The following is a 21,571-nucleotide window of genomic DNA, read 5'->3' as shown; positions in this document are numbered from 1 at the left end:
AATGACCTTTGCAAAGTATATAGAGTTTCTGACTGACAACTTTCTTCCATGGTCTAAAAAGCAGAAACGTGCCTTCAGGAGCAAAATCATCTTCATGCATGACAATGCACCATCTCATGCTGCAAAGAATAACTCTGAGTCATTGGCTGCTATGGGCATAAAAGGAGATAAACTCATGGTGTGGCCACCATCTTCCCCTGACCTCAACCCTATAGAGAACCTTTGGAGTATCATCAAGCAAAAGATCTATGAGGGTGGGAGGCAGTTCACATCAAAACAGCAGCTCTGGGAGGCTATTCTGACTTCATGCAAAGAAATACAAGCAGAAACTCTCCAAAAACTCACAAGTTCAATGGATGCAAGAATTGTGAAGGTGATATCAAAGAAGGGTTCCTATGTTAACATGTAACTTGGCCTGTTAGTTTGTTTTGGAGTTAAATAGCTTTTTTGTTCAGTAAATGTGACCTCCAAATTCCACAAATGAGCATTTTCAGTTCTTTAAGACATATCAAATGTTTAGAAATTCTGCTGTGCCTAATTATTTGGAACAGTGCATGTGAGGGGGCCGCGTCCACCTGCAAAGCAAGGGGAATTGTGCATTTGTGGATCTATTATACTGCCACATACTGGTCTTGCACAGGGCCCCCTCTGTCGGTGTCCGCCAGTGTCAGGAAAATGGCAGAATATATACTACTACATATGTGTAACGCGCGCATGTGGTACGGCGGACATGAACCGTATTTATCACCACATTGCGCCATTTTTATAAGACTGCTGACTAAACTAAAGGACCACTGACAGAAACCAGACAACTATGTGACCAGTAGACATAGATGTCCTACCATAATACTGACAACCATATATATCTCACGTGTGTGTGTGTGTGTGTGTGTGTGTGTGTGTGTGTGTGTGTGTGTGTGTGTGTGTGTGTGTGTGTGTGTGTGTGTGTGTGTGTGTGTGTGTGTGTGTGTGTGTGTGTGTGTGTGTGTGTGTGTGTGTGTGTGTGTGTGTGTGTGTGTGTGTGTGTGTGTGTGTGTGTGTTTGAAGTGGAAGGCTAGCTGACATTTCAGTGCTGAGGTAAATACATATGGAGGGAAGCCTACATGCCAGGTCTGCACCCCCTGCCCCCCGAGCCCTATAGCCGGGTGTGCCATGCTGTGTGGAGGGCTGGGGTGGTGGAGGCAGGGGTTAAGCTGCCCTCTGACAGGACGGTAATGGAGGGGGGCAGGCTCTGGCAGCAGTGTGGCTGCTGATACTGTGTGTGGATATGGATGGGGGGAGTTTCTTGTCGTCTCGCATGTGAAGGAAGCAGGGAGAGGAGCTACTGTACAGCTCAGCCGCCTCACACACGGGCGGACGGCACAAGCCCTCCACGCTGCACACAAGCCCTAGGCACATCCATGTCCGGACGGAGGAGAGCGCCCGGGAGGGCATGAGGCGGGAGCGGGCACAGGAGGCATTATACGGGCAGGACGGACGGAGGAGACACGGGAGGAATACTGATAACGGGATCCATGTGGATTACTAGTGACGGCGGGAGGTCGCCAGTGATGAGGTGAGCAGAGCCCCGGACATGTGCTGGGGCTGCAGGGTACGGCTGGCAGGCTACCATTACACTTGTAGGGATGGCAGCCAGGAGTTCAGCGTCCCCCAGCCTCTGCAGCGGTACATGTGCCGGGATGGATGTGTCTGTGGTGGGCGACATTAACCCCTGCAGCCCCCGGGCAGAGCTGTCAGCAGCTCCGTGCTGGATTGTGGGTAATAGTGCACTGCAGGTGCCATCATCAGGATGGCAGAGCTGGCATCATTACTGTCCATTATGTCATAGATGGCATGGCTGCCAGGCTGTGTGTGCTGGCCACCAAACTGACCATGTGGTCCAGAGCCCACCTCATACCTGCTCTGATGGGCAGAGGATGTGGGCAACTTGGCTTCTCTCACTATCGGAGGGGGGCTGGGGATCTTTTCCTATATAAGGTTCACAATGCTCGGTATTAGGCGCCATCAAGTAAGGGGTTAAAATGGAAGCCCACATGCCCGACTCCGGGGAAAGCGCTGCCCACGGTGTGATTGTATGTTCTCTTTAATATTAATACGTGGCATCCCATTTTTCGCTGTAAATGATGTGTGAGATACGGTTCAGCCAGCACAGCGATACCTCATCAGGGCACATAGTCACGCTGGGGCCGGGAAAAAAAGAAGAAATGAATCCTAAATGAGAATATTAAGTTGAGTGATGAGCCGCGCTGTGGAATCGTAAATGAAATCACTTCTAATATGCATACATGTACACAGAATATTGATCAGCTGCCATTACATGGGTGCACTGCATGGGTGCTGTGCCATGGGTACCCCACTGCCTAGAAAGGGTGGCAGTCCCATTCATATGGCTATATATATAGAGCGTACCACACTACTGCTCGGGCATCTCACTGCTTAGAGAAGGCTGACACTACAATATACATATATAAAGGCTGGGCACTATGGGCAACTCTGCCTGCTGGAGGTTGGCAGTCCTATATATATATATATATATATATATATATATATATATATATATATAAAACACAATATATATGTATATATATATTTATGTGCATATTTATATTTGTATTCATACTTATATGTATATATATATATATATATATATATATATATATATATATATATATATATATATATATATATACATATAATGTTTCCCTGTAGGAACCACGCTTGAGTCAAATAACTCATTCAATTACCATTACCACTAATTAGCATCCATGGCCTGAAGGTTGGCTGTGAAATCATTATGGCATAACTGACGCGGGTATGTGAGATTTCTAATTTACGGCCCGTGCGTGGCACAGAGCATTCTGTGTAGAGCTGACACTCTTCTGCGTTGGATGCTATGGCTGCTCATTTTTGGTATTACTTATTTCTATGGCTCTCACATGTTCTTGAGCGCTGTGCACAGATTGTCATTCCCCTGTGCCCATTGGAGACCACAGTCTCGTACATTTCATGGTGGGTTAGTGTCCTTTTATTGCAGGGTATAGAACAAACTCTTATAGAAAACAGCCTTCTTTTTAGTCTCTACCTAAGGCGATCCTCATGCTGCAATACACAGCGATCATCCTGGGAGCATATTCCGCGGAAGGCAGTGTGGGGGGACCAGGTACCATGCCACCCTCTTTATCCTGGCGCTTGCCTAGCCTTTTATTTGATACTTTACAATCTCCAATGAAGGAAGTGAAATACCAGATTATAAGCAAACACGGCCTGGTAAATATTGACGGTGTGGCTTTTGGTGATATTGGCTGTAGTTACAGTCAGAGAAATGTTGGATTGCAGCTGATGTTGAAAAGCAAACACTGTCAGCATGGCTGGGCTGTGCAGAGAAGTTTCTTATCAGCGAGTGCCTATCATCAGGCTTACTGGTGTATGAAATATTAATAAAATGCCTTTACTTCATTTTCTTGATTTCCATTGAGATCCTGCTCACCTCTTGCAGGTTGTCCTACTGTTCAGTCCTCATCCAGGACTACAGAATAAGAAGCAGAACGTAATGTAATGTAATACTATGACAGCAAGTGTGAAAAAAAAAAGTTGGCAAGACCAAATGATCAAAACTGGGGATGGGGGAGGTTGTCTCCATGTGGCAGATCTTTTCTGTATTGTATCTGGAGCCTTTATGAAACTGCTATAAGAGCTACATAGGCTCTGTGGCCAGCAAGTTGGCATTTTTTTTAGTCTCTTAAACATTCGTGCTGCATTGATGATTCCATTTTATTTACTCTGTTTTGTATATAAAAACTTCTTAATACGTTGTGAAGTGGTCCTGTTATGTCTGGTAAGATGCCATGTAGTAGTTCTGTTATGTCTGGTAAGATGCCATGCCGTGGTCTTGTTATATTTGGTAAGATGCCATGTAGTAGCCTTGTTATGGCTGGTAGGACAACATGTACAGGTCATGTTATATCTGGTAAGATGCCATGTTGTGGTTTTCATATATCTGGCAAGACACCACGTAGAGGTCCTGTTATATCTGGTAAGATGCCATGTTGTGGTTTTCATATATCTGCCAAGACACCATGTAGAGGTCCTGTTATATCTGGTAAGACGCCATGTAGTGGTCCTGTTATATTTCGTAAGGCACCATGTTGTAGTCCTGTCCTATCTGGTAAGACGCCATGTAGTGGTCCTGTTATATTTGGTAAGATGCCATGTAGTGGTTCTGTTATATTTAGTAAGGCACCATGTTGTAGTCCTGTTATATCTGGTAAGATACCATGTAGTGGTCCTGTTATATTTGGTAAGAGGCCATATAGTGGTCCTGTTATATCTGGTAAGACGCCATGTAGTGGTCCTGTTATATTTGGTAAGATGCCATATAGTGGTCCTGTTATATCTGGTAAGATGCCATGTAGTGGTCCTGTTATATTTGGTAACATGCCATGTAGTGGTCCTGTTATATCTGGTAAGACGCCATGTAGTGGTCCTGTTATATTTCGTAAGGCACCATGTTGTAGTCCTGTTATATCTGGAGGATGCCATGTAGCAGTCATGTTACATCTGGTAAGATACCATGTAGTAGTCCTGTCCTATCTGATTAGACACCATGTAGTGGTTCTGATTTATCTTGATAGACGCCATGTAGTGATCATGTTATATCTGGTAAGACGCCATGTAGTGGTCCTGATATATTTAGGTAGACACCATGTAGTGGTCCTGATATATTTAGTAAGACGCCATGTAGTGGCCCTGATATATTTAGTAAGACGCCATGTAGTGGCCCTGATATATTTAGTAAGACACCATGTAGTGGTCCTGATATATTTAGTAAGACGCCATGTAGTGGCCCTGATATATTTAGTAAGACGCCATGTAGTGGCCCTGATATATTTAGTAAGACACCATGTAGTGGTCCTGATATATTTAGTAAGACGCCATGTAGTGGCCCTGATATATTTAGTAAGACGCCATGTAGTGGCCCTGATATATTTAGTAAGACGCCATGTAGTGGCCCTGATATATTTAGTAAGACGCCATGTAGTGGCCCTGATATATTTAGTAAGACACCATGTAGTGGTCCTGATATATTTAGTAAGACGCCATGTTGTGGTCCTGTTATATTTAGCAAGACGCCATTTAGTGGTCCTGATATATTTAGTAAGACACCGTGTAGTGGTCCTGTTATATTAGTAAGACACCATGTAGTGGTCCTGATATATTTAGTAAGACGCCATGTAGTGGTCCTGATATATTTAGTAAGACGCCATGTAGTGGTCCTGATATATTTAGTAAGACACCATGTAGTGGTCCTGATATATTTAGTAAGACGCCATGTTGTGGTCCTGTTATATTTAGTAAGACGCCATGTTGTGGTCCTGATATATTTAGTAAGATGCCATGTAGTGGTCCTGATATATTTAGTAAGATGCCATGTAGTGGCCCTAATATATTTAGTAAGAAGCCATGTAGTGGTCCTGATATATTTAGTAAGACGCCATGTAGTGGCCCTGATATATTTAGTAAGACGCCATGTTGTGGTCCTGTTATATTTAGTAAGATGCCATGTAGTGGTCCTGATATATTTAGTAAGACGCCATGTAGTGGTCCTGATATATTTAGTAAGACGCCATGTAGTGGTCCTGATATATTTAGTAAGACGCCATGTAGTGGCCCTAATATATTTAGTAAGACACCATGTAGTGGTCCTGATATATTTAGTAAGACGCCATGTTGTGGTCCTGTTATATTTAGTAAGACGCCATGTTGTGGTCCTGATATATTTACTAAGATGCCATGTAGTGGCCCTAATATATTTAGTAAGATGCCATGTAGTGGTCCTGATATATTTAGTAAGACGCCATGTAGTGGTCCTGATATATTTAGTAAGACGCCATGTAGTGGCCCTGATATATTTAGTAAGACGCCATGTTGTGGTCCTGTTGTATTTAGTAAGACGCCATGTAGTGGCCCTGATATATTTAGTAAGACGCCATGTAGTGGTCCTGATATATTTAGTAAGACGCCATGTAGTGGTCCTGATATATTTATTAAGACGCCATGTAGTGGTCCTGATATATTTAGTAAGACGCCATGTAGTGGTCCTGATATATTTAGTAAGACGCCATGTAGTGGTCCTGATATATTTAGTAAGACGCCATGTAGTGGTCCTGATATATTTAGTAAGACGCCATGTAGTGGTCCTGATATATTTAGTAAGACGCCATGTAGTGGTCCTGATATATTTAGTAAGACGCCATGTAGTGGCCCTAATATATTTAGTAAGACACCATGTAGTGGTCCTGATATATTTAGTAAGACGCCATGTTGTGGTCCTGTTATATTTAGTAAGACGCCATGTTGTGGTCCTGATATATTTACTAAGATGCCATGTAGTGGCCCTAATATATTTAGTAAGATGCCATGTAGTGGTCCTGATATATTTAGTAAGACGCCATGTAGTGGTCCTGATATATTTAGTAAGACGCCATGTAGTGGCCCTGATATATTTAGTAAGACGCCATGTTGTGGTCCTGTTGTATTTAGTAAGACGCCATGTAGTGGCCCTGATATATTTAGTAAGACGCCATGTAGTGGTCCTGATATATTTAGTAAGACGCCATGTAGTGGTCCTGATATATTTATTAAGACGCCATGTAGTGGTCATGATATATTTAGTAAGACGCCATGTAGTGGTCCTGATATATTTAGTAAGACACCATGTAGTGGTCCTGATATATTTAGTAAGATGCCATGTAGTGGTCCTGTTATATTTAGTAAGACGCCATGTAGTGGTTCTGATATATTTAGTAAGACACCATGTAGTGGTCCTGATATATTTAGTAAGATGCCATGTAGTGGTCCTGTTATATTTAGTAAGACGCCATGTAGTGGTCCAAATTTTTCTGTTAAGACATGTATATAAACATGACAAGTGGAAACCTCCTTACATTCCTGTCTGTTTCAGGATTTTATGCATGGATAATCGATTTGGGAAACAATTTGATTGAAGTCTCCAGTTTTGAAGTGTTTTTAAAAATAGTAGTGAATCGCTTGAACAGCAATTCCTTGTTATAATGTATATACAATGAGAACAGTAAATCCCTTGTATGAAAGTTGCAGACCTGCAATGCACAGATTGTAGGCTGTTGTAATCTGCAGTCTGTGGTCTGCTGACAGGAGAGTAGAAGGTACTGGATACATAGGACAGATAGTGATGCTATATCAGTCAGCTCTATTCAAGATGCACTAGAATATTTATTTTCTATAAAGCTTCAATGGTCGGGGTTCATTGTCAGGAGCAAACACTGTGAATCTCCTGTGGTGTAGGTAGATGACATTTGATGAGCGGTACAGAAGATTTTATTGTGGGAATGTCAAGTGTCAGTATCAGGGGACTGTGACGGGTGATGAACCAGAAGAGACCTCATCATACAGTCATAAACTCTGGCACCCTCGTGTGTCTTGACCACTAAAGGTCTCCTCTGCTTTCCAGCCATACACCATTGCTGTATACACACTGGATAGATGTGACGCCTAGTGGACAGGTACCATTTATTGTCTTGTGAAGTGTCTTGGCGGGATTGTAGACCTCAATCATTGCAGTTCTTACCATTACAAATAACTCAGCATTTGGCTGATATTCTCTGACAATTTGCAGTGACCCCAAACTACCCGTGTCCTGACCCTGTACACTATGTGTTGCCAGCAGTAAAGCTGGCATTTGTGTAAGATAGACGATGATGCCCTACACCCCTCTAGTGTAATGACACACATCGCGGTGGCTGCGGTGAAGCGCGGGTTGGCTTGTACAGATGTCTAGCTGCCTCCCAATGGTCTAGGTGCGGATGTAGTTTACATACAGGTGTGTATGGATGTATGTATATGGATATACTATGGGTTTTACTACAGTGATAGAAGAGCATAAGATCAAAGTATAAAATGCTTATATTCTAGAAGTGTCTGTGCCTTTCTATTGTTCCTGTAAGCTTCTACATGATAAACAATAAAAACCACAACAATAAGACTAGAAGGAAATTGTGGTGCCAGGCATGAATGCCCAGAGATCATAGCTCATTGCTTCTCTGATGCTTCTCTTATTGTAAAGTAAATCTCCAGACACAAACTGAAAATCCCACCTGTGCTGGAAATAGACGTGACCTTCATCCTTTACCTTCCAAAATCTCACCGACGTCTCCCCATTAAGTCACCATGGAGGATCTACCTGGCTGCTCCAGTTCCTGACAGTCTGAGCCACTTTGTCGTCTTTACCAGCAGAGGGAGCACTTTTTCATACCAGTGACTGGGCAGGTTCAGATACCGTACAGATTTTGAGGGCATCATCAACCCAGCAAGGCAGGCGGCAGCACCTGCAAGATGGGTGCAACACAAGGCTTGCATTGCTGCCATAACCATTGTGGCAGGTTATTACTTATTCTGGTGCTATCTACATGTCAGTAACATAGTAACTGCTACATTTGGAGACTACCCTAATTAATTCTCTATTTTTGCATGTTACAGTTGAGAAAATAAATATATAAACTATGACATGTTCAGTCTAGGTGAGCAGACACGCCTGACACCTATTCAGTAGCACATACTTTTCCGGGGTGTGCCACGGTCCACATAGCCCTAAAGGCCCTTGACTGTGACTTGTCATGATCAGATCCGCAATCCTGCTGACGGGCGCTGGGTGAAGATTGGCGCAAGTCACGTTGTGTTTTCTTGGTGAAGTTACCAGCTACCTAGTAGGTGCACACCAGTTCTGGACTGGGACTGAACAGCGCGGGCTATTTCTGGATAAAAGAAGCAGTTTGTGGATATGGTTCTAGTTTTTCTATTCATATTTCGCCCAGCTCTGATTTTAGGAGAGTTGTAGGGTATGGAAGATGGAAGACACGTAATCCGGAGATTGAATGCCCCCGAGGGAAGCAGAATGAAAGTAGGGGGCAGGTCAATTTAACAACATGCTTTCAGTAGCAAACATTACAAATGCTAATATTTCCCATCTCTCTGAAGAAGCTGTACTACTGTATAATGAGAGGTCAGACATCTTACATAGGAAAATGACTATTAACCGGTTCACTGCCAGAGGCATCGCAATACTGCGAGATGAATCTCTTTTAAAGGTCTGTTGCTCAATGAATATACCAGGAGCTGCGGCCAGATTGTGCTCCCGTACCCAGTAGAAATGTGATAAATGTGCAGAGACGCTTCTATCGCCAATATATCGATCGCTTTAGATGAGGTTACATAATACAATCAGCGCGGCATGTATTCCTGGACAGGGCTCATTCATCATATGTGGGTTAGTTCCGTAACACCTTGAATAAATAGCTGATATCTAATGTACGTCTGATAACATATCGCGTAGTGATGGTTTTCTGAATCGGCGCTAGTCATGTGCAGGCATGTCCAGAAAATTCACCGAGAAAGGTCTGATGTCTAACGGTATAAGCCTAGGTAGGGCAGCAATAAGGCATAGTGCTGGGCACTTAGACTGGAGGACAGCAGCTGGCACTGCTCATGCCAGCCTGACATTGTAGGAAATAGCAGGCAGTGAGGACGTCTCGGCATTTGGTGGCGCTATACACAGTAGATCCTACTCCTTTCTGCATTGTAGCTGATACGTTCATTTCTAAATAACACAATTCAGCCTCCTTAGTAATATATTCAGCGCTCACAATGAGCCTGATGGTGCCACCATGTATGCTGAAAGTCTCCTCTAAGAAATGTGTGCAGTGTGAACTAGATCTGGGTTTCTGTAAATAGCAGGTGCAGGACACACACAGGTACTTATCAGCCCAGGGTATAGTCGGTATCAGTGCACATATTCTCTCTATATCAGCAGTCTTTCTGCATAGTGTACCTGCTTTATGATAGAATTGGGGGCCCTGGGCAAGGTTTCCTGCCCCATGCTTGTAAATGGCAGGTGAGCGCACACTTTCCCTATTTGTGTACGTCACAATGGCATTGACTAGAAAAGGCCATGTAGGTCTCTTTGTAACCCCACACTCTTCCGTAAGCTCTCCCACTTACATAGCAGCACTCTGCCCTCTCCATGATGTTAGCAGCTGCCAGGTATCTATTTGGCCTAATTCATGCAAAAACTTGGACAGTATTACTGCAGCATATACATATGTTGCTAAATTATATTAAAGCCAAAATTGTAGTTCTTTTGGGACAGTCCAGATGTCATTTCTAGGTGGACATAAGGCAGTCTAATATTTCAATGAACAATTAGTGTCCTGTCATTAACATTCATGGGTCGTGATGAATATTTGCTGGGTCTCCTTATATCGGAATGGGGGAAAGCTGGTGAGTTCATATCTATGTACAACAGGACTCTCACTTGACCTCCGTCTGGTTAATGTAAGCCTATAGACATGTTTAGCGCGTACATCGAGAGCTCTCAGTGTGAACACCCTATACGTGATGTGAACAGGCATGGAATGACCTGTGGACAATGTGCACCATATGCCATGTACACAGCAGGACTGGAGACGTGGAATAGGAGTCGGAGCTGGAGTCAGCAGAAATGTACCTGATTATCTGGTAATAATTTTGTGATACATCAGGTCCGTGTGTACTTTCAGTATTGCATCAGTCCATACAGATTATTACTGGAGCCTCTGTCCCAGGATGTAGGCCTACATTGTAATGTCTCCATAGCGGAGTGACATAAAGATGCCATTACTGCATCTTTATCAGCGGAGCTCAGAGAAATGTTCCCTTTTCAGAATTACCACCTGGCCGTGGCCATTCTAATACCTTCTACAGGTGGGACTCTCTCAGTAATGTGGATATAATCAGAACATTGCCTTCGTTCTTAGGATCTTGACTTCTGTTGGGTTCATGGTCAATTACCTTGAAAATTACACCCAGGTACCCAACACCTAGAGCTTCTCTGATATTGTACGGTATTCAGTTTGACCACATGGCTTGTTATGCAGCAACCAACATCCCATCCCACCATGCACCACCACATTTCCAGAGCATACGTTTATACATCGGGATGTAGGCCGTACATAGCCTTAGTGCTCCAATTACATGATGGAAACACGAGACATATGCTTTTATATTGATGGAGGTGGATGACTACACATCTGACTGGCTCTGTACAGTGGAATACATCAGTCTGCTATGAGTAGTAGATGTTGGGAGATTCTCCAGAATCATGCATCCGGAGTAGGTTGTGATGTGGACAGAGCATTGCAGGTTTGCACATAATATGATATACTATATATATTATGATATATACAGTTAGGTCCATATATATTTGGACAGAGACAACATTTTTCTCATTTTGGTTATAGACATTACCACAATGAATTTTAAACAAAACAATTCAGATGCAGTTGAAGTTCAGACTTTCAGCTTTCATTTGAGGGTATCCACATTAAAATTGGATGAAGGGTTTAGGAGTTTCAGCTCCTTAATATGTGCCACCCTGTTTTTAAAAGGACCAAAAGTAATTGGACAGATACAATAATTTTAAATAAAATGTTCATTTTTAATACTTGGCTGAAAACCCTTCGTTGGGAATGACTGCCTGAAGTCTTGAACTCATGGACATCACCAGACGCTGTGTTTCCTCCTTTTTGATGCTCTGCCAGGCCTTGACTGCGGTGGTTTTCAGTTGCTGTTTGTTTGTGGGCCTTTCTGTCTGAAGTTTAGTCTTTAACAAGTAAAATGCATGCTCAATTGGGTTGAGATCAGGTGACTGACTTGGCCATTCAATAATATTCCACTTCTTTGCTTTAATAAACTCCTGGGTTGCTTTGGCTTTATGTTTTGGGCCATTGTCCATCTGTAGTATGAAACGACGACCAATCAGTTTGGCTGCATTTGGCTGGATCTGAGCACACAGTATGGTTCTGAATACCTCAGAATTCATTTGGCTGCTTCTGTCCCGTGTCACATCATCAATAAACACTAGTGACCCAGTGCCACTGGCAGCCATGCATGCCCAAGCCATCACACTGCCTCCGCTGTGTTTTACATATGATGTGGTATGCTTTGGATCATGAGCTGTACCACGCCTTCAACATACTTTTCTCTTTCCATCATTCTGGTAGAGGTTGATCTTGGTTTCATCTGTCCATAGAATGTTCTTCCAGAACTGTGCTGGCTTTTTTAGATGTTTTATAGCAAAGTCCAGTCTAGCCTTTTTATTCTTGACACTTATGAGTGGCTTGCACCGTGCAGTGAACCCTCTGTATTTACTTTCATGCAGTCTTCTCTTTATGGTAGATTTGGATATTGATACTCCTACCTCCTGGAGAGTGCTGTTCACTTGGTTGGCTGTTGTGAAGGGGTTTCTCTTCACCATGGAGATTATTCTGCGATCATCCACCACTGTTGTATTCCATGGACGCCCAGGTCTTTTTGCATTGATGAGTTCACCAGTGCTTTCTTTCTTTCTCAGGATGTACCAAACTGTACATTTTGCCACTCCTAATATTGTAGCAATTTCTCGGATGGGTTTTTTCTGTTTTCAGAGCTTAAGGATGGCTTGTTTCACCTGCATGGAGAGCGCTTTTGACCGCATGTTTATTTCATAGGAAAACCTTCCAAATGCAAGCACCACACCTCAAATCAACTCCAGGCCTTTTATCTGCTTAATTGAGAATGACATAATGAAGGGATTGCCCACACCTGTCCATGAAATAGCCTTGGAGTCAATTGTCCAATTACTTTTGGTCCCTTTAAAAACAGGGTGGCACAGGTTAAGGAGCTGAAACTCCTAAACTCTTCATCCAATTTTAATATGGATACCCTCAAATGAAAGCTAAAAGTCTGAACTTCAACTGCATCTGAATTGTTTTGTTTAAAATTAATTGTGGTAATGTCTATAACCAAAATGAGAAAAATGTTGTCTCTGTCCAAATATATATGGACCTAACTGTATATACTATATATATGATATACTATAATATAATATTACAGCTGAACCTTCCCTGTAGTCCGCCCCATAGGCTAACATGGCGGACTACTGCCGCAAAATGAGGAGAAAGATGCTGACACGGTTACACGACTGCTAGGTAATACAAGCCTAATTGTTGCAATTTCTAATGGCGGCCAGAACATTGGATTAGGCTGCCGGATGGAAGAGATATCAGTAATTAGATTGCACTCGTTCAGCTAAACCCATAAACAAATTATTTTTGCTTTCTAATCCGTGTCGGCATTTTGTGAATCTTGGGATTTGCTGATCACATGTATAATGGCCGCACAGGTAAATTGATAATGAAGTAATAAAGTCATAGGGATTATGTGTGTTGTACAGTTACAGTCTAATCAGCCTAATGGAAGATGGCTAGAGGACCCAAGCATGGCTGATTAATATTCCTGTAAAACTTTCTCCCACAGACATTGACATCAGAACAATAGTAGAAAGCGTTAATAGTGGGATTGTGGTGACTTGACTCTATAGTTTATAGCTGCTGGAGCGCCATGAAGAAGCATCCTTCATCAGTGTGACAAATAGGCCTCTTTTTGTGAGGGGATGATGGACAGCCGGAGGCCTATGCTAACCCCCGCACCTCCTCCAGAGCAGTACAACAGGTGCTCTCTCTGCAAGGCCTTTGTATGGTGCAGATGTGAGGACATAGCCAGAGCTTGATGCCAGACCCACCTGCTGCAAGACGTCAGGAAAGATGCCCAATATTTGCATGGAGCTGTTTAAATTAACCATTTGTTGTTAGTTTTATGTGGCACTAAACTAACTCTAGTGTATAAGGAGTTGTCCATGGCCCTGGACTCAGTGATGTGTCAGGATCACTTTAAGAAGTAGTAGTTTCCTTATGTTAGTTTGCACGCGGAAACCAATTTCTACAGAGTTATTACTTAATATACAAGGTTAGGGAGGATAATAGCATTAGCCACCTTTCAGGAATAATGAGGTTTCGTGCCTTCTGCATAAAGACTGGAGACTTAGCAGAGAATTGGGTACATGTCATCCGCAGACTGACTATGGCGGCTATTCCATACAGGTCCCATGTCTGCAATGATGTGTAGAGTGTGACTTGCATTGATGATACAGTTCAACTTATGCCATGGAACAGAAGGATCCGACATGTTGAATTTCTTCATGCTCCATCTTTGATTCCTGGGAGATAGGCCACCTCAAAAGGTATTAAGCCGCAGCTTACTCCACTTTTATTAACCAAGCGTGGCCAAGTATGGGGGAAGGGTGGTAAAAATAGCTGTTGGCTGGCTGATAGCTGCGTAAAGGGTTTATCTGAGTAAAATTAAACTTTGCCCTGGGGATGGGATATGTAAAACATTTCTAATGCCTACTGGCACCCATCTGGCTCCAACATAGGCCTCCCCGTGGTCTGCTGAGAGACAGGAAGCAGTGATGTCACCGTTCCTCTAGCTGCCCCAGCCTCCTGTGATTGGCTGCAGCAGTCAGGTGGCTCTGAGCAGCGCATGATCATAAAACATCCGATGACGCACTGTACAACTTATCGGACCGCTATCGCCAATCACAGGCCGCAGCGGTCCTGCATCTAGTGGAACTGTGACGTCACTACTTTCTGTCTCTGCACAGACCATGGAGCAGCCCGCACAGGATCTAGGTGGGTGCTAGTATGGGGGTATGAATGAGTGTAGTAATTGCCCCTGGGGAACGTTTTATTTAGCATGGACAACTTCATTAATGTGTATGGCCTCCTTTATGTTGGCAGATTTGCAGACATTTGTGAGACTGTGCTATTTGGTGGAAGCCTATATATTATCAGGCTCTGGAAGCTGGAAACTGGAAACATTCCTCATTTATTGGACTGGGCTATTTTACCATTGATGTAGCAGACAGAATTTTTATTTCTCTAATTATTACTTCCATGAATCCCACATTTCTCATTTATTCCCTTTTCAAAGGTCTGGAAAACATATCCCTTTTTTCCTATTATTTTTTAGGCATTAGCTTATCCCTAATGGTTGTACTTTCAAGGTGTGATATTGGGAAAGATATTAGCTAGATGTGTTGGTTGGGGTCCAAGTTTACTTTGTGCAAAAATGTCAAAAGCCATGGTGACTAGATAGTTTCTTTTCAAAAGTATTGATGATTCTTAAAGGTTGGTGTGTAATTAGGATCCTATGTATTACCAGATAATGGAGCAAAGAACATGGTAGATTCTTGTACCCACTGGCCAATATTGGCATAAGGTGCAAACAAGCACCATTGCTTAGTGATATGGTCAGTGCTAATATTCCCAGATAACGTGGAACTTGTAGTGTCATTGGTTTTATGGAATTGTTCTATTACCATTGAGTATCAGTGACTTCCTATACATACATATGTTCCAGCTTGCAGGCGTCCTTCTATAAATGGGGATGATAGGAACCTGGAAGTATCTGATATCCTGCTTTATGTCCGTATGACACATTTTCCTTCACAGTTTTTCCTTTCATGGTCAGCGTTTTTGTCCGTCACTTTTGGGGTGATCTCTATAAGTGGTGTTTGCCTTGTGTATGCGGCTGCGGAGGGAAGGGAGCTCTTTAGGGGTAGAAGTGTTCAGGGGTTTGGATCTCCTATCTCATTGTCTCCGCAGATCTCAGATGAAGGTGTATATTCCTATCAGACCCATTTATCGGCCAGTGATGCTGTGATATGAGGGCACCTATGTGTCTTACAACATTAGGTTATGTGCGGTGCTCTGTTCACATGGTGCTGGGCGTATGCTCATTTTCATTTTAGGAATATTATCTCTTGTGTAATATAAGACGACCACTGACGTTTATTTGTTCCTTCTTTTTGGTTGTTTGTTCTGCCGTGGTGAATGTGTTTCTGAATAACAGTATATAAGAATGATCCCTCCAGTTCCTGTTAATGACACAGTATATACAAATGTAGTCAAATCCGGCAGGACAGAGGTCAGCACACAGGAGGCAATTTGCTTACAGCATTACCATGCCTTCTACATTATGTGGCAAGCTTCACACTGAGATCTCCATGTTACGCCCTGACAAAGAAACATTCTTGACATTTTCAATTGAAATTCATTATGAATATTATCAGCGCTTCCTACACGTCCACTTTACCATAGTCCCTATCTGCAGCAGCGCTCATACCTCCAGTTGTATCCATCCTTAGAAAGTTGTGCATTGGATGTTTTAGCCCTGAAAATGGCAGAGATGATTGTGCTATAACATGCTTACATCCAGAATTACTCGTCCCCATTTACAGGTCCTTCTCAAAAAATTAGCATATAGTGTTAAATTTCATTATTTACCATAATGTAATGATTACAATTAAACTTTCATATACTATAGATTCATTATCCACCAACTGAAATTTGTCAGGTCTTTTATTGTTTTAATACTGATGATTTTGGCATACAACTCCTGATAACCCAAAAAACCTGTCTCAATAAATTAGCATATTTCACCCGTCCAATCAAATAAAAGTGTTTTTTAATAACAAACAAAAAAACCATCAAATAATAATGTTCAGTTATGCACTCAATACTTGGTCGGGAATCCTTTGGCAGAAATGACTGCTTCAATGCGGCGTGGCATGGAGGCAATCAGCCTGTGACACTGCTGAGATGTTATGGAGGCCCAGGATGCTTCAATAGTGGCCTTAAGCTCATCCAGAGTGTTGGGTCTTGCGTCTCTCAACTTTCTCTTCACAATATCCCACAGATTCTCTATGGGGTTCAGGTCAGGAGAGTTGGCAGGCCAATTGAGCACAGTAATACCATGGTCAGTAAACCATTTACCAGTGGTTTTGGCACTGTGAGCAGGTGCCAGGTCGTGCTGGAAAATGAAATCTTCATCTCCATAAAGCATTTCAGCCGATGGAAGCATGAAGTGCTCCAAAATCTCCTGATAGCTAGCTGCATTGACCCTGCCCTTGATGAAACACAGTGGACCAACACCAGCAGCTGACATGGCACCCCACACCATCACTGACTGTGGGTACTTGACACTGGACTTCAGGCATTTTGGCATTTCCTTCTCCCTAGTCTTCCTCCAGACTCTGGCACCTTGATTTCCGAATGACATGCAAAATTTGCTTTCATCAGAAAAAAGTACTTGGGACCACTTAGCAACAGTCCAGTGCTGCTTCTCTGTAGCCCAGGTCAGGCGCTTCTGCCGCTGTTTATGGTTCAAAAGTGGCTTTACCTGGGGAATGCGGCACCTGTAGCCCATTTCCTGCACACGCCTGTGCACGGTGGCTTTGGATGTTTCCACACCAGACTCAGTCCACAATCTTCCTCAGTGTCCGGTCACCTCTTCTCGTTGTACAGCGTTTTCTGCCACATTGTTTCCTTCCAACAGACTTACCATTGAGGTGCCTTGATACAGCACTCTGGGAACAGCCTATTTGTTGAGAAATTTCTTTCTGGGTCTTACCCTCTTGCTTGAGGGTGTCAATGATGGCCTTCTTGACATCTGTCAGGTCGCTAGTCTTACCCATGATGGGGGTTTTGAGTAATGAACCAGGCAGGGAGTTTTTAAAAGCCTCAGGTATCTTTTGCATGTGTTTAGAGTTAATTAGTTGATTCAGAAGATTAGGGTAATAGGTCGTTTAGAGAACCTTTTCTTGATATGCTAATTTATTGAGACAGGTTTTTGGGGTTTTCAGGAGTTGTATGCCAAAATCATCAGTATTAAAACAATAAAAGACCTGACAAATTTCAGTTGGTGGATAATGAATCTATAATATATGAAAGTTTAATTGTAATCATTACATTATGGTAAATAATGAAATTTAACAATATATGCTAATTTTTTGAGAAGGACCTGTATATGCAGATGTAGCAGAGCCAGGGGTCTTATAGCATGTAATCCTGCTGAGTTATCTAACTGTGTCATCACAGCACAAAAGAAGTAGTTATGGCAAATCTAGCCACAGAAGCGAAGGAACATCCCAGAATCCAAAATCTCTCTAGTCTTGGTTTCTGAAAAAAAGAAACCAAACATTATCCAACTATCTATTATCTATCTATCTATCTATCTATCTATCTATCTATCTATCTATCTATCTATCGTATATCTGTCTATTATCTATCTATCTATCTATCTATCTATCTATCTATCTATCTATCTATCTATCTATCGTATATCTGTCTATTTATCTATCTATCTATCTATCTATCTATCTATCTATCTATCTATCTATCTATATCTGTCTGTCTCTATCTGTGTGTCCATTCATTCTATTTTTTAAATTGTTTCTCTATGTATTTCTATCTCTATCCATCTAATATCTGTTTATTCATCCATTCTATCTATCCCATATCTCTCTTGTATATCCGGCAGGTATCTCGCTTTTTATGAGACACGGTCTTGGCTATATTACTGCACATCCTTCCTTTGTGAAAGGGAAAAGCAGGCTGAAACCCGGCCCTTCTAGGAGAAAGTAAGAGTTGGCCAGTGTTGGTTTATGGTGATGGATCTGGCTGGTCGGGTCAGTCTCAGGTCAGTCCAGCCTCACACATCATCCGTGTTCTTATTACAAAGCAGGGGATATGACAGAGTTGAGGAGATAATGCTGACACCTTGCTGCCTCCTGGGAATCTGTAGAGATATTCATAAAGTGCAGCTCCTGTTAGAAACGCACAGATGGATTTCTTCCGTGTCGGTACATATTGCTTGATATTTATTTAGAGCTCAGTTGAAGTATGCAAGAAATGCCGACTTGTTTTTCCAGCAATCTGTTGTTGTCTCCATCTGTACAAGAGCTCACAATCTATTTTTAGAGATCTGATCTTCCCCATACTCTTGTCAACGCAATTATTCTTCTGCCGTTCCTCCGACAATCTTTTATCGTCTATTTATTCTCAGGAGTTTCCTTTGCAGGGTGGAATAGCTTCAAGTCCTGACAAAGAGAACATTCATTGGAGTCCCTTCTGCATATGGCATGTACAATACTACAATTTTGCCCGACATCTGTGCCAATGCAGAATCCAGTGTACAACCGCAGCTCAGATTGGGGCAGATCAGTGCCACATCTAATCTCTGTCCTTCATTGGGGGGAGAGGGCAATTACCGGTAATTGGTTTCTTTTGCTACTCTTTTTTTAGTAAACCTCTATACCCAGTAAGGAATTACATTGTGATCATCATTCAAAACCAATGAAAAAGACATTGTTATGGTAGAAAAAAGAAACAAAAAGATTTCCAGAAAAATCCTTTGTGAATTAGTGACTCTTGGATGAAACTTGTAAACATGGTTGTCTTCTTCTCAGAACAGGGTGGTCGGTCATCGGTTGGATAAAATGATTATTCATTGTGAAATTTCACCTGATAAGTGAGTTTTTTTTTGGTTCAAAATAGTGTTGATTAACTGTAGAGTAATGTGTATAGCCGCCTCACAGGCTCCTGTGCACCATATAACATACGTTCAGCCAATCCCTCTCGACTCCCCCATACACATGCTCTGCCTGTTGTTTTCAATTGGCAAAGCTTCAGAAATGGTCATCACATTAAAAGCTCCCATTATTCTGGTCCTGCTATCAGGTTCCTTCAGGGTTAATTGCTATAAAGGAAACTTCAACTTTCTATTGAGTACAAGAAAAAAAGAAGTAGGTTCCATTAGTTGAGATAGCACATGTATCCTCAGCTCTCTGGGTATGTTCTCATGGTCAGTAAACGCTGCGGGTTGGACACTGCGTACATCTGCAGCGTCCAACCCACAGCGTCCAGAGGTTACAGAATAGTGGATGGGATTTCAAGTAATCCTATCTCCACTCTGCGTGCACCAACGCCCATGGCTAGCCTGTGGAAACAGACATGTGGCGCGTCTTTCCAGACTGCAGCATGTCTAGTTATCTTGTGGAAATGCGAGTCTCCCCAAGATAAATTTCACCCTTACAATGTATTGGGCGTGAGGATTCCGCACGGTTCAATGAACACATGCGGAATCACCTGCGTTCAAAAGCTGGCAGCGCTTTGGACGCAGCGGACTTGTGCTGTGTCCAAAGTGCTGCCGATTACTGACAGTGGGGACGTAGCCTCTGACTTCTCATGCCATTTCATGTTTGCCTTTTGACTGAGGAAATATAAAATTGATACAACTTCCACTAACACCTACGCCTCAATGGGAGCCTGGTGCTATTCTGCAGCTCACCTCGAAATCACTTGGCTCTTTTACAAAAGGGTGTGAATTGCTAATTCTAAAAACTACCACGCAGTGTAATTGCAAAATTAACAATTAGCACTTAGCACTCTTTTGTAAATTAGACAAACGGTGTGAAGTAAGACATGCATGGAATTCTTTGCTTCTCAGCCTGTGGCCTCTGGTACCAGATGGGCCTTGAGCGAACTTTCCCCACCTTGTGACCTGGTCATATCCAGAAGGCAGGGGTCCATCATAACAAGTTTCTGACTTATGTGAAAACTAACGGTGCATGTAGAGCTTCAGTACAGGATAGCCCTATGTCTTCTTGTAATATTTTCGTATTACCAGAAGAAAATACTGCTGGAAAATATTTACTGACAGTTTGATCACAAGATTGCAACATTCTGGAAACGTGATCGATAGATTTTTGTTTTTTACAGAAGCACTAGTATAGTAAGTAATAGAATAATTCACTTGCACAAAAACTATTGGAGACTTCAAAGATGTTGTATCATCCACAAAGCTATCACCTATGTACAGGATAGGTGATAAGTGAGTGGTGTCTGGGAACCCCACTGCTGAAATCTTTACCGATTGGGTCCAGTGTCCCCTATGTGTATTGAGCATGTGTCGGCACTGATCCATTCAGGGGGCACTATGGTCCCCCTTGTCTTGAGATCAGTAGATATCTCGGCATCCAAACCCTCAGCGATTATACATTTCACATCAATTCTGTAGATGGTTGATAAATGTTTATGAAACAAGCCCTTTAATAAGAACCAGTTACAGCATGCCAGGAACCAATCCTTTTTTGCTGTGACCTGACATTTTTTTGTACATTAGAAGGTAAGACATTGGTATTGGTATAACCTGCAAATGCTGTAACAGAACAGGGTTCCCGGCCATCACATCCTTATTAGTCCTGGTTTCCCCAGATGAGGTAGGAGGACCTTTTCTGCTCCATGGCTCAGATGTGAGCGTAACCTCTGCACTCATGTACATTGGCTATCTGCCTCCTGGGACTTGTCCAGCTCAGTATTAGAGAGGATTTATCTCGTCTCCTGACATGGCTTTTTTTTTTTTTAGTAAATCCTTGTATTCCTCGTGAAATACAATTATAGAACCTCTTTCCTTGGAATTCGGTATTGCCAATTTTTTTGTTGCTCCTCCTAGAAATTAAGGAAAAAATTAACAACTAGATTCCACTCTCCTTATCTGAGGGTGTGACCCTACACAGTCTGGCATTGTCAGCACTGATTGGACAGCGTAATTCTGTATATGGACACACAGCCAATTAGTAACACCCACTTGTCGATTTAGTCATGACTTTCTATGTGGAATAATAGAGGTACAGCAGAGTACAGAATTCTTAGGATGGATGCTCCAGTATACAGGGGGAAAGCAATTATTCACTAAACTCCGTATGTCAGAAGAGTGTCGGGTCCCCTTTCAGCATGGTCTATTAAAGCAATGGCTGCCCACTTCTTTAGTTCTCCGCCACTTG

General features: G+C 42.5%; 1 protein-coding gene across 2 annotated transcripts in view; it reads left to right on the top strand.

Annotated features, from left to right (window-relative positions):
• Positions 1–1,259: 1,259 nt before the first annotated feature.
• Positions 1,260–21,571, top strand: part of PLXNA2 (plexin A2) — a 343,686-nt gene continuing 323,374 nt past the window's right edge. The window contains exon 1 of one of the 2 annotated variants that reach the window (XM_077295199.1): positions 1,260–1,555. The gene's annotated coding sequence lies outside the window, so the exon portion shown is untranslated. The remainder of the gene's footprint in view (positions 1,556–21,571) is intronic. The other variant, XM_077295198.1, reaches the window with a different exon arrangement.

The sequence above is a fragment of the Ranitomeya variabilis genome, chromosome 3 (genome assembly GCF_051348905.1).
Source record: "Ranitomeya variabilis isolate aRanVar5 chromosome 3, aRanVar5.hap1, whole genome shotgun sequence".
In the NCBI taxonomy this organism is placed as follows: Eukaryota; Metazoa; Chordata; class Amphibia; order Anura; family Dendrobatidae; genus Ranitomeya; species Ranitomeya variabilis.
Note: the sequence above shows the minus strand (reverse complement) of the source record. Positions and strands in the feature narration are given on the sequence as shown.